The sequence below is a fragment of the Mustela nivalis genome (assembly GCF_964662115.1).
Source record: "Mustela nivalis genome assembly, chromosome: 14".
NCBI classification, from domain to species: Eukaryota; Metazoa; Chordata; class Mammalia; order Carnivora; family Mustelidae; genus Mustela; species Mustela nivalis.
In genome coordinates this window covers 25,705,795-25,726,054 of record NC_139033.1, presented here as the reverse complement: position 1 = coordinate 25,726,054, position 20,260 = coordinate 25,705,795, and positions in this window count along the sequence as shown.

Genomic DNA, 20,260 nt, shown 5'->3' with positions numbered 1-20,260 from the left:
TAAGCCTCTGCCTCCAGCTCAGGTCATGATCTTGGAATCCTGGGATCCAGCCCTGCATTGGGCTCTCTGCTCAGCAGGGAGCATGCTTCCCCCTCTCTGCCTGCCTCTCTGCCTACTTGTGATCTCCCTCTCTCTGTCAAATAAATGAATAAAATCTTCTTTAAAAATCTGGCTTAAGGGGCGCCTGGGTGGCTCAGTGGATTAAGCCGCTGCCTTCGGCTCAGGTCATGATCTCAGGGTCCTGGGATCGAGCCCCGCATTTTTTTTTTTTTTTAATCTGGCTTAAAATATCAAGGTTGAAAAAAAATCAAGGCTGAAAACATTATACTTTTATCTTTGTTTTTTTAAAAAATTTATTTATTTATTTGACAGACAGAGATCACAAGTAGGCAGAGAGGCAGGCAGAGACAGAGAGATGGGGAAGCAGGCTCCCCGCTGAGCAGAGAGCCTGATATGGGGCTTGATCCCAGGGCCCTGGGATCATGACCTGAGCTGAAGGCAGAGGCTTTAATTCACTGAGCCACCCAGGCATCCCATACTTTTATCTTTCTTAACAAAATAACTGAATATTTCTTCCAATAAAAAGATTGAAAATTTTTATATTAGTTTGATAATATGCCTATTGATAAACAAAGGACTACATCTATAAATCTTATAAAAGTTACTAAAAATATTCTTTTATCCTATTTTTAAAGTCTTTTAAAATTAGTAGATGTAAACCATTTCTTGATGCACAAATTTATTCAATTAGCTTTTCTAGCAAATAATTATCATACTAACAACCATAGAATAAGGTCTTGTGATATTCATATACTAAGTATTTCTTAGCCTATTAGATTGTCACTATTATAATAATCAAGCCAACTTAAATGAATTATTCATTTGAATAGTGAGATCTCAATGTAGGAAAAAAGATGTTTCCCTGCTTATATTGTCTTTTGTCTTTAAATAAGTGACCTTTGAAAAACAAATCATTATTGCAAAAGTTATTTTCCCCAGATAAAACATAACCTTTGTGTTGGAAAGATGTTGTAATTAACGGGAGATTTTTTAATTTATTTTTTATCCCAAAAATGATGTTGGCAAATCAGTGTGTGTGTGTGTGTGTGTGTGTGTGTGTGTGTGCATGTGTGAGTGTATGGATGTCTCTTTGATAATTTTCTACAAATTTTTTTCTCAATACAGAGATCTTTTGGGATTTTAAGGATTCGATATTTTCTAATTTGGGACCAACTTTTTAATAGAAAGTGGTTACTTTACCCACAATAACTATATAACTAATTGCTATATTTAATTAGCAATTAATGGATAAGCTCTGCAATTTATAAATTACAAGCAGCATTTACTTAGTATAAAATTAAAATAATGTTTAATATATGTCTTTATTTAAATGAAAATTGCCTTAAAAATTAACATTCTAATTGAGGGACACCATAAGCTTTGAGTTATGCTTTCAAAAGCCTGTACTGAAGTACGAAGTATGATATACTTAGAAGAATGCCCATATTTTATAACAATAAAAAAAAAGTCAGTTATACTGTCAATCCTGGAAAGGTGAATTCTCTATTTGGAAATGAATCATATTCAAAATATTGAACAAAATATCCCATCCTGTGCTTATATGCTGTAGGCCATGTTAAGAAAAAGTTAGGTGACAAGTTTGACTTTTGCTTTAAGAACCAGAAGTTTAAGAAAATTGTAGAACTTTTTCAAATGCACATTGAAGAATGACAGCAGTTATAGACCAGATCTCTTGACAACCATTACTAGTATGTGTCCATTAGGCAGCATCCTGTCATGACCTAAGTGATAGGTGTATGTATATACATATATACATACATAATATACACCTGCCTACATATATACATATATATAATTAAAGAAGAATTTTGTCAAAGAAGAATTGCACTGGATGAAGTTAAACAGGTAAGGGAGAATTCATTCAGGACCATCATAATAAAGAAACAGGCTGAATTTAACTTAACTTCACGAAAACAAAAGACAAGTGGTTCTTTATGCAATGGATAAGCTCTCGCCAAAATCCTGGAGGGAGGGAGGGGTAAGTTGGTCAATGTGATTAGGCCATCTGCGTTTGCCAATTGGCCCTTATCAAAGCCAGACTTCTGCTGTCCTATAGATTGAGAGGTATGGGTGTTACCTCTCTTGATGACGATTTTGCAAAGGGATAATAGTTCTGAGGTCCTGAGAAAGTCATTCTCAGATTTTAAAAATGTTAAAAGGCTGGGAAGTTTACATCAAAAAAAGAAAGGAAGAATTTATAATTGCTCATTTTCTAATGCAACTGAGCTAAGAAAAGGGAAATCAGGGGAATAAAGAGAAGAAATCAATCTCGACTTTAGTCAAGCTGAGGCAAACACTAAGGCCACCTTGGTCAATATCTGTGTGTATTAATTATGATTGAAAATGTTTATTTCATCACAAGAAAGGCAGGAGTATTCATAAACAGAATGATATTATAGCTCACTGAATATTTTTAACATTCAAAGTATTATTTGCAGCCAAAACGGAAATTTTTTTTGAACTTGGAGTGTGTGATTTGCACTGCCACGTCTCTGCTAATTTCCAAAATGATCTAAATTTCAAAATATCTTTTGGACATTTCTGGTTGATTGTTCTGTGATACTTACCAGTCAGTATATCCAGAACTAAGCTTGTTTTTACTATCACTGTTTTGCTACTTTGGTTACTACATTGTTTACCATCTTGATTAATATCATTACCATCTTTACATTAATAAGAGTTACATTGTTGATGTTCACTATAACACATAAATGCCCACCTTCCTTCTGCCCTCACTGCACTCAAGGATCACATTCTGTAAACTCTTTTTCCACAGCATTGCTGATATCGGCACAGGATTTCTTGCATTCTATCTTTTCTCTCTTTCTCAAGGGACATAGCTTTTTCCCATTTTCTCCTCTGCATTGTTATTTTTCTCCACTTTATTTCAATTGTCTGCCTCTGGGCAAAATTTAACATTCCATGTCTGCTGAATCCCTGTCTCCTAGAAGAGCTCTAAAAGGAGGTCTGATGATGGCATTCATCACTGTATCTCTAGGGCCTAGAACATGGCAAGAAAGTAATCTCTCAACAAGCAGCTAGTAGATGCATAATGGATGACAGAGGAAATAATGACCATTTTCATCTCTTATCAGTAGTAAGCAAATTACATCTCTATTTCATGTCTGTCAGACATATTCTAATGTCACAAATTAAGGGACTATCACATACCAAATATTATTGAATACAATACAAACTATTGTTAGGTAGATAAATAAAATCTTTACAAAAGAAAAGACATCCATGTATAAGATCTATTTTTTTAAATTAGCTGCACATATGAGACACAAGAAAAATAACAATGCAGAAGAGAAAATGGGAAAAAGCTATGTCCCTTGAGAAAGAGAGGAAAGATAGAATGCAAGAAGTCCTGTGCCGATATCAGCAATGCTGTGGAAAAAGAGTTTACAGAAAAGTTTTAGAAAGAGTGGAAACGATCAAACAATAAATTAGTACATTTTAGATCTTCAGAGTACATGGAAAAATAGGAGAAGCTCAATAGCGTCTTGTTTCAGGTATAGACACCTCTGCCCGGTAGGACAGTCACCAGTTGCCTTTTGTCTTTGTTCTTCTATAGATTTTATACAGATGATGTCTCAAAGTCAGAGGTTTCATTTTGTCTTCTTCATTATCACACTTAGACATGCTCTGGTGATCTTTTTGGTAATATCAAGAGAAAGAACCTGCTTCTTCTAACTTTACTTTCATTTTCGGTATGAACTCTTAGAGATAAAGGGAAACAAGACAAACAACAGGAGAAACCAGAAGCTGCCACTTATCTGAGCCAGAGAATCAAATCCATTTATCATTGACTTATCTTTTATGAGACCTTCTTTTTTTTCTCAAGTCAAACAGTGTCTGCTGTGAAATTTTAAGTGTCTGTAGAATTTCAGTGTCTAAATTATTCTTACCTTATTTTTTTTCCAAAAAAAAAAATGTGGTGAGCATGACCACATCCCCTGTTCTTTACAAGAGGAACATTATTCCAGTTCAGGAATAACACCATGAAAAACAGAATATCCAACAGCATCTTTGGTTTAAATTAATTTATATAATAATTTTAATGATATTTTATTGTTTCTTGTGTTCTTCCATGTGTTTTTATACTCTCCTCTAGCAAGAGTTGTATTATTACTCTTTTTATCCTGCACCAAAGAGGAAGCTTTGTGGACCAAATGTCTTTCCTGAAAGTATTACTTATATATTATTTGAATGTGAAAGTAAATTATTATTTTTTAGACAATAAGACCATTTGACTAACCAAGAATAGAAATTCAAATTTCCTTATCTTAGGTAACATTGGTCTACATAGATGACTGTAGAGAATTTTTTGAATATAAAAAATGAAGGATCATTGCTGAAAATATTTATCTTACTGATGATTGAATATAAACCATTATAAGTATTTTATAATCAGGGTCTTTATTATAATATTTTTTCTAATATAATTGCCCCTAAAAATTGTTCTGCTTGCTCTTACTTGATAATTTCCATCTGTAGTTTCAATATATATATATTTTTTATTGTGGCCACATGGTCAAAAAATTCAAGACACCTTTAATTTATCCAGAAACACAGAAAATGTATTGTCAAAGAACTTGGGTTTTGAGTTAGATGCATGGATTTATTTCCCAATTCTTATGCTTACATGATCTTGGATTAATTATTTTACCTTTTTCCTACCAGATTTCTTATCAATAAAATGTGAGTGATTATAATCTTTCCCAAGTCATATGGCTGTTGTAAGGATAAAGATATATTTAACTTGCATAACTTAGATAATGCTTCAAACACAGTTAGCACTCAATGAATGAATATTATCATTTATTCATATAGGACTCTACTTAAAGCTCTGTTATATTTTGACAAACTTCTGAAACAATTTCAAAATTTGAATAAAATGTATAACTACAAGAATAATGTCATTGAACAAAGTCCATAAAATTAATCTAAGTTAGAGTAACTCAAATAATTATAAATATTATAATTTTGCTTATAATCCAGGCTTAATTCACCCTAGTATTTTTCCAGTTTTTAATGTGAATATTTTATTCCAATTTAATCAAAATCCTAGAAAATTTGTCAAAGAAGAGGACAGAACTGTTTAGTCAAGAAAAAAGGAAAATTTGTGTTTGCAGTTTTCACTGAATTGAATCAGAAGCCTTTCTGATGTGAACATTAAAATGCAGGGTCATTGCTTGATCTGGTGAAAGAAATGATGAAGGTGAGAAATAAGCTATATTCCTCATTATGGTCTAAACCATTTTAGGCACACAGCTTATTTAGAAGGTGCAGTTTCATTTATTTTAATTCAATCTGAAAGCTAAGCAATGCAATATTCTTGAAGCTGTTTAGTGAAATGACTCTTAAACTCCAGTATCTTCCGACTCTGGAATGGGAAGCCTTAAAAGCCTGTACTTATCTCTTACATCTGTCCCTTTTATTAGACCTACCTCCTACCTTTATTAAAATATCATCTGAGGATAGATGATACCCTTATCTGTCTCTGCTGCCCATGGTCAAACAATCCGGTCCCTATTAGCTTCCCACATGGCAAAAGAGTTTCATTTCCACAACTTTCCAAGCGGGGAGGTATTTTAACATTTGACCCAGAATGACATGATCAATAAAATTAGCAATGACTTCATCTTCCAAATATTTGGAATATTTGGACTAGCCCATGGTGGTCCCTTGCCTTAGGGCCCCAATCTGCCCTTTCGTGTCCTGGGTTTGTTTAGGGGAATGCAGCTTTGCAGATGTCCCCTTTGGCAGCTGATTTCCGGCTGGTGTCTTCTGTTAGGAGTGCAGGTGATTCAGGGTTCGAGAAGGCAGCAGGGGGAAGCTACTCTGCTCCTTTTGCCTCGTGGTCACCTCCCACCAGCAACAGTTCAGGACTCATGGCTCAGAGCTCACTTTTAGTTCCAGGACAAACTTTAGTGCCCCTACAGCCCCCGCACTTTCCCACCTCAGCCCTGACCAGGCTGTGCACCAGGTCAGGCCTTCCAGCCCTGGTGGTAATGCCCTCAGCTGAGCTGGTGACAGTGTCCTGGTTTCAAAGGAATCACTTTTTCTTTCTCAAGAACACTTCTGCTTTCATCCCCAGTGCATCTGAGATCTTTAAAAGAAATTCCCTACATTAAATTCTCCTGATTGATATTCTAGAATAGCCTTGGTTTTCTTGTATAGACCCTTACTGATGTATTCCCCTGATGATAGAAGGACAGTTACTTTTGAACATAATTTAAACAATGCTTAAATAATTCATCGTTACTGAAATTCTGTGAGAAAAATAATAATTTCTGCCATTCTTGTGGGAATAAATTTATAAAGACTTTTTGATAAAATAAATTAAGAATTTAGTCTTAGAAGAATCATGGCATAACTGTACCTAAAATCAAATGAACATTTATAAGAAAATGCATTTATTTTAGATTTTTAAGTATAGAAAGTAAATTTTTATAAGTACTTTTTTCAATATAGCAAAAATAATCTGGACACATTCATGGTAATTCTTCCTTATGCTTAGGCAATAAATCAGCAAACAAATAATTATTTAGCATTAACATTATGTCAAACACTGTTCTAGATAATGTTGCTGGACATTAGTAGCTTACTGTTTAGCTGTGAAGAGAGGTTATAAACCACCAGGACAGTAATAGAATGATAATTTCAAATAGTGATGAGAGTCATAAAACAAATAGAATATACATACATAACATAGTAAAATAAGTTATGAAGTAAATTAAGATAGCTAGATAAAAAATGGCTATGGCCTGCATGTAGTTATTAAGGTCATAAAATTCTTTTTGGAGGGGCTGACATTTGAGCTGAAACTTAAGAATCAAAGAGGAAAGAAGATGGTTTCCAGTGAACATGTCAAGGAGCCAGAAGAGAGAGGGTTTGGAATATGTCTTGCAAGTCTGAATGCCGCCTTGGAAGATTCAGATGCTAGTGTGAGAATAAAAGTCATTGTGAGGATTTTGGCCCAAGAAACCTATGAACGAAGTTGTCATTTTCACAATTCTTAGTGTCTAATTATATTGGTAAATAGTAAAAAAGTAAATAATAGATTACAGAGTAAAAACCTTATACATGGATTCTTTACTGCTCTATGCTATTAGGAGAAAACTTGATGTGTATAAGGGAAAGTAATAGGCAGAACATAAGGACAGAGGATAACATTGTAACATTCAATCAAATGACACATTTTGGAATAATGCTTATTTTTGAATAGTTTAAGGAACATGACTAGCCACTCTTGCACTATACCCTCTGCCTCTTTTCCATGCTAGTGGTGACGCCATCTACATAACTTTAACTGACACCATTATTATGTAACAAAGCATTTTTCAGGGACAACTCAAGTGATATTTTTCTCGTGTATAGAGAAAAATCTCAAAATTGTCTCCAGGCCTTTGAGGGTAGAAAATAACTATGACAAACATACTACTTTTTAAAATCCAAGATTACACAAACATTTAATAGTTGAAAGTACTTACTCTGTAGTTGGATTAAATGATATGGGTAGAGATAATCAAAGTCACTTTATGCATCTGTAATTATACATCTCTGCATTTCTAGCTATGGTATATTATATTACATGTGTATATAATAAACCATCACTGAGATATACACACAACCTATTGTATGCTAATCAATAGTCTTGATGCCATTTTTTAATCAAAATTTTATTAATAAAATAGAAGAGCAATTCTCTGCCAGTAGTTGAACTGGTCTGAGGAATTAAACACAAGCTAAGACAGCTAAGACATCAGTCTGACCTAAAAATAATTTGTCATTTATTTTTTACTAATTACAAAATGAATGTATTTAGGTAAAAATGTACATACCATTAAAATAATTCTTACCCTCTAGTCTTTTTAACCTATTGTTTAACTTTTTTTTATTCTGGAGATTTTGCTTAAGATAGCTTTTTGTGGAGATTTGCTTACAATTCATTTTGATGTTTATGTAACACAACAAATAAAAGGAAGTAGAATTTTTGAATGATGATTTTATCTGCATCTCTTCTATGTATTCTTAGAATTCCTAGACACTTCCACGTACATTGAGTCCTGAGATATTGCAAAATTGTATGACGAACCAGTTGTTACTGGTTAATACCAGTCAATAACAATTAATAATTTATTAATTATCTTTTTTCATCCTGAAAGTATAAGATGGTTAATAGTGCCATATACGTTCTTTTCAGAAATTTTAAGTTATGTAATTCAGATAAATATTGATATACAATTAAAATTTGCACAAATTTGATTGAATCAGAGATCTTTTATTATTTTTATTTTTTTAATTTGAGTATAATTGACACACAATGTTGCATTCATTTCAGCGATACATGATACTGTACTTAGCACAAATGTAGCTACCATCTGTCACCATGCAACATTATTACAATATTATTGACTATATTCCTTGTGCTGTTTCTCATGACTTATTCTGTAATTAGACGCTTGTATCTCTCACTGTCCTTCACTAATTTTGCTGATCTCTCCACCTCCATTTCCCTCTGGCAATCATCAGTTTGTTCTCGGTATTTATAGTCTGATTCCATTTTTTTGCTTGTTCATTTTTTTCCAGTTCCACATATGAGTGAAATCATATGGTATTTGTTTTTCTCAGTCTGACCTATTTTACTTAGCATAATACCTTGTAGGTCCATACATGTTGTCACCAATGGCAAGATTTCATTCTTTTCTATGGTCACATAATATTCCATTATATATAACATAAAAATATATATATATGTATATGTATATGTATATATGTAGGAATGTGTGTGTATATAGGATGTATATGTGTGTATACATATAGGAATGTATGCGTGTGTGTGTGTGTGTGTGTATGTGTGTATCTCACATCTTTCTCCACTCATCTATTGATGAGCATTCAGGTTGTTTTCATAGCCTGGCTATTGTAACTAATGTTGCAATAATCATAGGAGGACATATCTTTTGAAGTTACTGTTCATTTTCTTTGGGTAAATACCTAGTAGTGGAATTATTAGATTGTATGAAATTTTTGTTTTTAATTTTTTGAGTAAACTCCATTCTATTTTCCGTAATGGCTGCACTGATTTACTTTCCCAGCAACAGTGCACAGAGCTTTTCTCTACATCTTTGCCAACACTTGTTTGCTTTTTCTTTCTTTCTTCCTTCTTTTCTTCCTTCCTTCCTTCTAGCCATTCTGACAGGTGTAAACTGATATCTTATTACAACTTTGAAATGCATTTCCTTGATTTTGAAAATTTCTGTTGGTCAACAGATCTTTCATTCACACATTTTGATGCACTTACAATGTGTCAAAACTTGGAAATACCAGTGTTAAAGAAGAAAAAAAAAATGTCACTGTCCTTCTAGAGTACATGACCTAGGTAAAAAGGAGACAGAAAATAAACTAGTTAACCATGCCAGGCAGATTTAGACAGGTAAGTGCCATGGCAAAAAACACATAGGATAATGTGAGTAACTTTAGAGAGAATGAAAGGAAAAAGTCTTTCTAGGGAGATATTTGAGTCGAGGTAATGAAGATTAAAAGGGAGGACTGCAGACTCAGTGCAATCCCAATCACAATCACAGCGGGTTATTTTATGGATAAGAACAAACGAATTCAAATGTTGATGTGGAGAGGCAGAAGACCCAGAACAGCCAACACAACACGGAAGAGGAAGAACCAAGTTGGAGAACTGACATTACCTGACTTCAAGACATACTATGGACCTACAGTAATCAAGATAGTGTGACGCTGGTGAGAAAATAGAGGCACAAACTAATTACGTAATTGTGAATATGAGCATGGTTTCCCTCTTTCTCTCCTCTCACTTCCATGACATTTCCTTTTTGCTACTTAGCTCCTTCATTACTGATTTTTCCCTGAAAACTCCCTTCTGTAAAAAGGCTCTTAGTTCTTGTCCTCACAAGGACTGACAATCTCATGTCTTTGTGGTAATAGATGGTTCCAAGATATGACGTTATAGTTGGAAAATACATTCAAATTCAATCTCTAGGTGTTGTACATCAAGACTTGAGACAAAACATACACTTTTGTTGTAATGATTCATACTGTCACTCCTGATCCAATCACATTTGGTTCAAAAAAGCAAAACCCCAAAGTCTAAATATTAAACACTGAGGCATATACTAGAAAGAGGATAATGGAGTCCTTCTATATCATAAGTTTCAGGACATGCTAGCAAATGTTTCTGATACAAATTTAAAGAGTCAAATGATTGCCAATGGTGCTGCTGAGGCATTTCTGAACATAGTTTTGACTTTAAATAGGTAGGTGTTTGAGTTTTCTATAGCTGCTGTGGCAAATTACTAGAAATGTAGCAAATTGAAACAATGCCTGACTGTTCTTTAAGCCAGGAGTCTAGGCATAAAGAGGCTGGTTCTCTACTTTGGATTTAACAAGAGCAAAATTAAGGAGTTTGTGGGACGCCATTGCTTCCTGGGAGTTTGGGGGATGAATCTACTTTCAAGATCATTCAGGTTTTTTTGCAAAATTTATTTCTATACTATAAGAAAAGAAGCATCTTCACCTTTTTCCTTCCTTTTCTATTTTCTCTCTTCTCTTTTTTTCCTCCCTCTCTCCTTCCCCCTCTCTCCCTCTCTTCCTCTCTTCCTCCCACGAAACCTTTCTCCCTCCCTTTTTTCCTTCTTTTCTCTTTCCTGCCTCCCTCCCTTCTTCCTTCTCCCTTCCCTTTTTTCTTCCTTCCTTCTTTCATTTCATGATCTCAAACAGAGCACATTTTAACTCACATATTGATTGATATACACTCTGAATAAATTTGTGTCAAGTTCCTACTTATAATAGACTCTTGCTTCCTGAAAACTGAATAATGGATCTTGATGTAAAGTAAACTAAAAACCGGGAAAGCACATTTTTTATAGTTCACTTGAAGGCATATATTACCTTTGCCATTTTAAAACAAGACACTTTAAGTATTATATACATATTTTTATATACATATTTTTATATACATATTTTTATATACATATTTTACAATGTATATATGTATACATTTTTATATACATATTTTACAATGTATATATGTATACAAGTTTCCACACGTTAATAGTCAGTACCACCAGATAACAGCAGCCAAAATCAGAGTACACCGAATGAAGAAAGCTGTATGGAATTCAATAATGTATGTGAAACTCATTTCTCAGTTTGGCCAGATGCCGCAACTTGGGGGTGTTAATCCAGAGGTATCCCAAACTTCTGGGGAAAAAAAAACAAAAAAAAAATAAAGACATTGAGGCAAGGCCATCTTTGATCTTTGTATGATTCATACAAATTCAGCAATTGTCTTTCTGCCTGAAAATTCCTACTTAATTTCTTGGAATTCAATAACCTCAAATCTTCCTAATACCCCTTTTCATTATGATAGTTGCTTTGATTGATAGTAATACTACATTTTAACTTAGATATGTGTATTTTTAGGTATTTAAAATGCCTTTTAAAAAATCTGTTACTGGTTTAACTAGAATCATGATTGATTTTGTATTCTATTAGTCAAACTATGTGTATATGAATGATTTGTCCCAATCCTATTTTTACTATCTGCTCATTATCTTATTATGAAATTTTATAAAATAGGAGATTTTTAAAAATACGAATACTACACTTTGACAGAAATAGAAAATCTAGTTAGCATATTGTTCTGGGTTCTATATGAACTTAGCACTAAACCTTCTTAAATTAAAAAAAAAGAAAAGAAAGACAAAGAAAAGAAAAGAAGGAGGAGGAGGAGAGAAAAATAGCCATACTCAGACCAGCACTGTTATGGTGGCTCTTTTGGGGGGAAAATGACAGAGAGAGTTACAAAAATATATGAAAATAGAGAATAAATGAATTCGGTAGATCTATATGTATGCAATTATATATATTAAATATATCTCTGACATATAACTATATATTATGTATGTATATAAAAATATATTAGAAATATATAATTATAGAGAAAATTCCAGACAGGTAATATATAATTTCTCTCTTCTTAAATACATAGGTGCCGCTGAGATGGAAACAAATATTTCAGTTTTATATAAAGTTGATATAAAATATTTAATAATAGTTCGATACAACAGCAGCAAATACAAAAACAAAAACAAAACAAATTCCACTCACCTGGATAGATTTTAACAGTCACAACTTGTTGCCAGCGTATATTAGCCCTGATTTTAGTGCAGATAATGTACACATAACCTTGCAGACAAATCACTTGTATCAACCACTAAGTAAGGATCTTTGAGTCTATCACTGATGAGTATACATAGCTAATAAAGTTTATATTCTGAAACAATAATTGTAAATTTAGGGAGATAAGTTATACAAATAAAAAAATGCTACAAGAGACTTCTATTTAGAAATAAATTGTGTTTCAGAAAAGGAGGTAGAAACGGAAGATTTCAGGAAGGAGAGAAAATGTGATCAAGGTTAAACATTTCCATTAACATGAAAAATATCTTCATGAATAAGTAAAAATAATGTTATTTATAGATGTAGTATGTACTTAAATATTTACACCCTGCTTGAAATGAAATAATTTTTGAAAATGTCATTTACTGAATGTCTGGTGTTTTTTTACACAGATTTAACCTCAATTATTTGGAAATTGCCATGTTATAGATGATCGATTAGTTCAGGATGAAGGATCCTTACTTTCTGCTGAGCAATACTTTCAAACAAAATTGCAAGATGATTTCATCAGCACAGAAAAGAACGTTGACCCTCTTCTTCATTTTTTGGCTGAAAATTACCTCTCCCTTTAACTTGGATGATGTCATATATTTCTTTCTATCATACCTTGAAGGAGGAACTGTGCAAAACCATATGGGAGCTGGTGTCTGTGTTTCTTCAATCATTTAAAGAATATTGTGCCCCTTAAACACTCAAAGACCTTCACAGAAGAGCAGATACTGGTCAGTTGATTTGATCATTGTCTAAACTGAAATGACAAGTAAGCCCTTTCTAGTTTGTAGGTAAACATAAAAGACCCTCGTTTGTAATTTGATTAGGAAAAATAGAACCCTGGATTCTGAGGAAACCCACAAATATCCGTTTCTAGCCCTTATTCTACTTTTTCGCATGAATTTGGCCTTTGTTCAATCCTCCCCCAGCATCAGTGCTTACAGAGGAAAGTGCTAGAATATACATTTGAATGCTCTTGCGTACTAAACTGCTGCCTGACCTTTGCAGCCCCCAGCTCTTTTTACAGTGTTTCTATTAGTGTCATCTGATTTCTAGTGCTGTTTTGTCAGCCTTCAAAGTGTTGCCTGGCCCAGAGTGGTGCTCAGAGAGAGGTACTAAAGTTTATTTTGAAGCTATAAAAGATATCCCATATTTTTTAGAAGTTATGCTAAATCTTTGCTAATATTTCAGCACTAGCATTGCAAGCATTAGATCTGTAACTCAGAGAAGAATTTTAAGGTCTTCTTTTCCCTGCCACTTAACTTTCAAACTATTTTTGTCTTTGAATTTAAAGATTCCGTTTGTTTGGTTCCGTGTTGTAGCTGGACTGGTTCAGTGCAGGCTCTGATGACGTCCTGGCTCAAATGACCCCCCGGGGTCGGACCATGAAGCCTCAGTCATGGAATGTCCTTAAGCCCCAGACCCGCGTGGTTCCCACCTTCAACACCAGATCAGTATGTGTTCTGGTCTCAGTTCAAGGAGTCGATGCATCTGCCACTTTTCCAGACAGGGTTGAGGCTCTTTCCTCAGAGGACACAGTGCTGGGGTTACACAGGGTCTCCAGAGGGAGAGTGGTTTTACCTGTGCTCCCTGAGTATTTTCTCTGAGCTTCTCTGTGAGCAGCGGAGTGGCCTGAGTCTACTGGCATCACACACAGCTGTTGGCCTCCCCTGACGGTGGGCTCACTGACCGATTGACAGCACCCTGCAGACCTGGCTCATCCTGCAGACTGACTCAAACAGAGGGCAGACTCTTACAGGGTCAGAGCGGGGCAGCCTGTTTTAATTCTCTGATTTCCCTTGTAAAATCCTTGGATTCACTTTTCCCCACTTCTGGGGCTTGTTTTTATTCTTTGGTCATTTAAATATTTGTTCTGTCACTTGGTTATGAACTCTGTTTTCCTTACAGTTTACAGTTTTTGCTGTCTCTGCTCAGATGTTTTCCTTTATTTTTGTTTTCTATCCTGGCTTCTTAAATGTCATCCCTGGGTCAAGATAAGCCAGTTCTGGGTCAAGGGTTATGATTAAGCTCCCTTGGCCAGCTTGATTTCTACTCTTGGTCATTGGACACATGTGTGCTTTGGGGACGGCTTTCGCAGTTCAGCAGTGAACCCTGCATTCAGCCGAGAACTGGTAGCTCAGCTTTTCTATCTCTGGCCCCTTCTCTACGGATGCAGCGGTAGGCACGCACAGCCTTCCAGCCCCCAGGCATGAGTGTGATTTATTCAGACACCCAGTTTCCCAGGCATTGCCTTTGGCTCAGAGCAACATATAGCTCAGCCAGTGTTCTCCCGCTGGTTCTCTTTCTTGGGAAACCCCCGCTGATGCAAGGGCCATGAGCCACGGTGCTGAGGGCGGCTGTAGAGCCCACCAGTATCAAGGGAACAGGTGGGCTAGAGCTTCTGGGGAGGAGCACAGCCCGCCAACACCAGAATTTCAGCCCAGTGTGTAACTTGCTTCAGTCTGATCATCTGCAGAACTGTGAGATAATACATAGGTACTGCTTTAAGCCACTAAAGTTGTCTTAATTTATTATGGCAGCGAAAAAGCACTAATACATGGGACTAAGCAGATCTATGCCTTCTGTGATTTGGATTCCTGTTACCTTTGTGATGAATGAATAAATCGTGCTTGGAGAGTGCAGAATTGGACAACTTATTGGCATTGTCATTTTCTACTTATTTATGAGGTTACATAGGTTCGTTCAGTAGAGGATGAACCCTGAAGCTATAGGCTTAGGATTTGGACAATTTTCAAATAATTGAATCAATGATGTGGAAGATAACTTTAAGATAATCACAAGTATTAAAATCACATGGAAGATCTAAATTTGAAATCCTCTGCAGGAAAAGAAAAAGTTTTCTAAATAAAGGAACTGAACAAAAGAGAACATAAATAGGAATCTAAGGTATGATGAAAAAAAATCACCCTAAAAGAAGTTGAAAAGAGGGCGCCTGGGTGGCTCAGTGGTTAAGCCGCTGCCTTCGGCTCAGGTCATGATCTCAGGGTCCTGGGATCGAGTCCCGTATTGGGCTCTCTGCTCAGCAGGGAGCCTGCTTCCTCCTCTCTCTCTCTCTCTCTCTGCCTGCCTCTCTGCCTACTTGTGATTTCTCTCTGTCAAATAAATAAATAAAATCTTAAAAAAAAAAAAAGAAGTTGAAAAGAAAAAAACCACCATAAATTTTTATATTCAGGGTTTTTGAACACTTCTAGTAAATATTCACATATCTGAATAATTTCCAATACATATGTTTAATAAATATTTATGCAAAAGAAATTCTATTTCTAATGGAAGAAAAATAAAAATGGACTCAGGTATTCCTCCTCTGACAATAAATATTAGGAGATATTGAGGAAAAATACCTAGAGAGTAAAATGAACTTTGAAATGCAAAATATCAATACTAATTCATGTCCACCTTGTAACACATGTGTAATGATGTTTGTTTTTAGGTACAGAAAACTGGTAGAGTATACCACCTACTACCCATCTTGGAGAGAAAATACAAAGAACTGTCAAGTATTTATTCTTAATCTATAAAAAATCAAAATAAATAAATACAATATTTGAAGTTTCTAGTACTTAATACTAACTTTGAGCAACAGAATTTTAGTATCTAATGAAATAAAATTGAGTACACAAATTATAGCGCATCTGTAAGATATATAACATGTATCAATTTTGAATTATCATCATATTCAATTAATAATATGCACAGTATATTGTGAGGTATAAAGCGTACTTCAAATCGTGGTTTAATCTCAATTATAAATGTTTGGATATGTTCTTAGGCAGACTTAGGCATTTTCTTCCTTTTTTCACATTGTCTCTAAAGCATAGATATTGTTTTGTTAAGTATGATAAAATAAATATTCATGTAAAACAGAATAGACAAAGAGATGAGTCAACTGTGCTCGGTGAAATACATTAGATTTGGGGGTACTTTCAGAAAAGAGACTAAACAAGCTGTTTAATCTTCAAATATTTAAAGTGCTTTGTAAAATGAAGATGTTTGCAGATTTACATATTTTAATTTCCTATGTATTGCAATTCATCAACTTACTTGCCAAAATATACAGATGCCCTTACATTACATTGTCTTACTTTAAATTTTATTTTCTAAAATTTGTATTGAATCACAAATCAAAAAGTTTGCAACGTAGTTTTGATTAATTTAAGACTCAGCAGAAGCTGTTTCCTGTTTTATGTTTGACAATAATTTAGCATAATAGAAAATGATGTGACATGAAGCAACATTCCTGAACAGAATTCAGTTCCATTAACAAGCTCCATTATAGCAACACAGCTACCTACAAATCAACTATTTTGTGTCAGTTTCATTAATTACTCTTTGGACATAATTGGTATAATGCCATACCTTGTCTTACGGGGTTTGAATTGTTTGGCTAGATAAGGTAAGACCCGATGTGGAAAAAAACAACCTAAATGCAGTTTTAAATTACTTGTATCAGTCTGCCATTCAAAGAAAGAAGTGTTTTCATTTCCTTTATGAAATTCATGACTGCTTTTTAAATTTTTTTGTGATTATTTATTAACAGGGTAAATTCATAATTTTAAAACCACATAATAAATGATAAAGGTTTACTCTTTTTAAGATATGGTAATTTTCAATGTTATATGTAGAGATGGCCTATATGCCTCCTTTTAAAAGTGTGCATTTTCTGAAAATTAATTTAATATTGAAATTAACACAAACTAACATTGAAGATTCTTTTTATCACAGGAAATAGTCATTTCTGCTAAATTTATTGTTTATAAAATAAGATAACCTCAGTGAGTATTAACACAATAAATAACTTTCTTTAAATATAATAACTTATATTTATATATAACTTTCTTTAAATAAATAACTTTCTTTAAATTTGACAGGATAATTTTTCTTATTACTAATGCAATTGTATTAAACATAAGTATGATCACCACTAAAATACTGAAAGCCTGATCCTTAAATATAAAAATAATAGTAAAAATAGTTCATCAATTTTTCATCAAAACTGACTGTATGTTTAGGGTTTTTCTCCCCCCCTCCTCCTGTTTCTGGCTAATTTCAATTAAAATGTAACTCCTGGCATGATTTATTTCTGGCTTTTTTCTAGACAAAGAGTTAAAAAGTCACACATTGAAAAAAGCAACAATTTCTCCAATTAAAATTCAAATGTATCCTCTCTCTCAGTCTTAGTATTTGAATAGTTATATAATCACGTTTCTGCCAAAATTATTATGAATAAATTTGTTTCAGCATCATTTTAAAAAATAGTTTTTGTGTCAGTAATTGTGCAAAATAGAATTAATATAACTATGCTAAGTATTCAATTTCATAAAACTGATGTTGCCATTAATTGAAGATGCTAAATATTGTGTATAAAGGGAAACAAAAAAAAATTGCTACTGATTAAAGCATGATGTATCAGTAGGGTCCTGTGGGGAGACAGAAACCACAGCAGTTATTTGAACAGAGAGAATTTAATATGCCATAGAATTATTAAGTAAGTACAACTTGAATTATCATTGAAGATATAGATGCAAAAATAGCTGAGAAACAATGGGGAGAAGTTGAAATTATTAAAATTTAGAAATCTCAAAGAAGATACTCCCAGAAATGAGACACCTCCAAGCAGACACACTTTACTCTCTCTGAAGTATGTAAGGTCTTTGATTAGAAGAAATGTGGCTTGTTATACCATGACTGCACCTAAGACTTCCCACGTGCCTCTGGATGCTGGATGCTGGCAGAAAGCGTCATGGAAGGGAGGCAGCTCCATGTAACAGAATACCTGTCTGCTTCCGTGAAGACGAATTCCTGCCTCCACCAAGATGAAAGAGACCCAACGCAATGAACTGCCATCTGCTGGTTGCTGTCCTCCAAGATGTGATGTCATATTGGGGGCTCAGGAAGGACGTCAGCTGTTGATCGATTAGGTACTCAGCAGTAACAACACCCAGATAACCCTCAGTGGGGAAAATTATTACTATTGACTCCATGCATCGTCTTCATCCCACCGCCGTGGCCACTGCGTACATGGGCTCTGAGCAAACAATGACGTGGTTGGTAAGGGAGGAGGCTGGCGTATCTACAGAACATCCGTCTTGCTAACCTGGTTGTTGAGAGCCTCCTCTGTAGTGGACGCCTTTGGTGATGTTCATATTACGTGCAAATGTCACCATGCTCTCTGCTCTCTGTCATGCTGATACAGCTGTCCATACTAACACCACCCCAGATTTCCTGGTCACCAGCCAATCTGTCCTGATTTTTTTTTTTTTCAAGTCAGAGGCCATCGAGCTTAAAAATTAACAACCTAAGAGGATTCAATGTGGATTATTGCATAAGTCATGGCAGAAGATCAAGTTACTTAATGCCCTGTGCTGCCTACCAATGTCTTCCATTGCTCAACCATCTCTTAATTAGGCACAAGGTTTTTTGTTTGTTTACCTCTAACATCAGCTGTTTGTAAAGAATGGCTCATAAGGCCACAGATGAGCATTTAGAGGAGACAAGGCATCAGACATCGTTGTAGGAGTTGGAACTACCTGGTCACATAACTTGGACCTCTAATTTCTCTTGAGGCCAGTTTATTATGTATCACAGCCATGAGAATAGAATGCATGTTCTGCATATGCAAGATTGTGATGTTGTGAGTCAGGTAAGCATAGGTCATGACAGATGATCAAGTTACTTAATGTCCTGTGCTGTCCACCAATCTTTCTCAGGAATATCTTTTGCTAGAAGATTTGCTGGAATTTCCCCCAAACCCTAGAGTCTGTGCAGGGTTCCTCTAGGACACTGTACTGGCAAATTCTAGCATTGATGTGAGTTACAGGGCCAAAGTGAAGTTTAGAGAGTCCCAGCTCGACTGTCATAAAAAAGGAAGAGAAGGCGCGTTTGGAGCTGACAGACACTGCCTTAATGACTGGTCACACAGCACGTCACCTGTTGTGAGCCCACCCTGATTTCAGGTGTGTTAAATATGGAGTAAAATAAACGTGTGTATTTACTTATTTATTGGCTTGCTTGTTTATTCAATTGCTTATTTTAACATTTTTCTTAAGTAGAACATACAATAAACTCCATCTATTGAAAGCACACTATTTCAAATTTGACACTCTTATACACGTGCAACACCTGAAATCAATGAGAACAATGAAAGGATCTACCACTCTCCCTAGACCCCCGTCCGCAGGTCACCACTGATCTACTTCCTGTCTAATATAGTGGATTATATTTCCTAGACTTTTATCAGAATGGTATCATGCAGCATGGAATCTATTTTAATGGCTTCTTTCTCTAATAATATTTACTTTCATTTATGTCGTATCCTGTATAAATGCTAATTCTTTTTATTGTTGTGTAGTTTAGAATGTGTGGATGTGAAGCTGTGTACACTGACCAATTTTTTTTTTTTTTTTTTTTTTTTTTTTTTTTAGTGGCATCCAGATTTGACTATTGCATGAGTTACTTTTATCCCTTGGGAAAATACCTAGGAATATAATCCGTGAATCTTATATTTCATTTTCATACAGGCTCTAAATTTTGTGTGTAATTTAATTTCCATGTTCTTGAAGGTTTTCTGGATCTCTTATCATTATGCATTTTTTGTTAAATGCCATTCTGCTTTGAGAACATAACATGCATTCTTTTTATTCTTTTAAATTTGTCTCTCTCTTTTTTTTTTTTTCGTGGTCAAAATGTGTTTTATCTTGGTGGATATTCCAAGCATACCTGAGAGAAAGAGCGTTTTCCGTTGCTGGTTGGCTCATTAAATGACCATTATGGCAAGTTTGCTGATAGGGTGTTCTGGTCATTATACACTTAATACGTTTTTGGCTTAATTGCTCTATTGGTTGTTGAGACTAGCATATTATAAACGAAAACCAGAGCTGTGAGTTTGCCTATTTCTCCTTTCTGTCCTACCAGCATCTGTTTCATGTGCTTCAGATCTCTGACG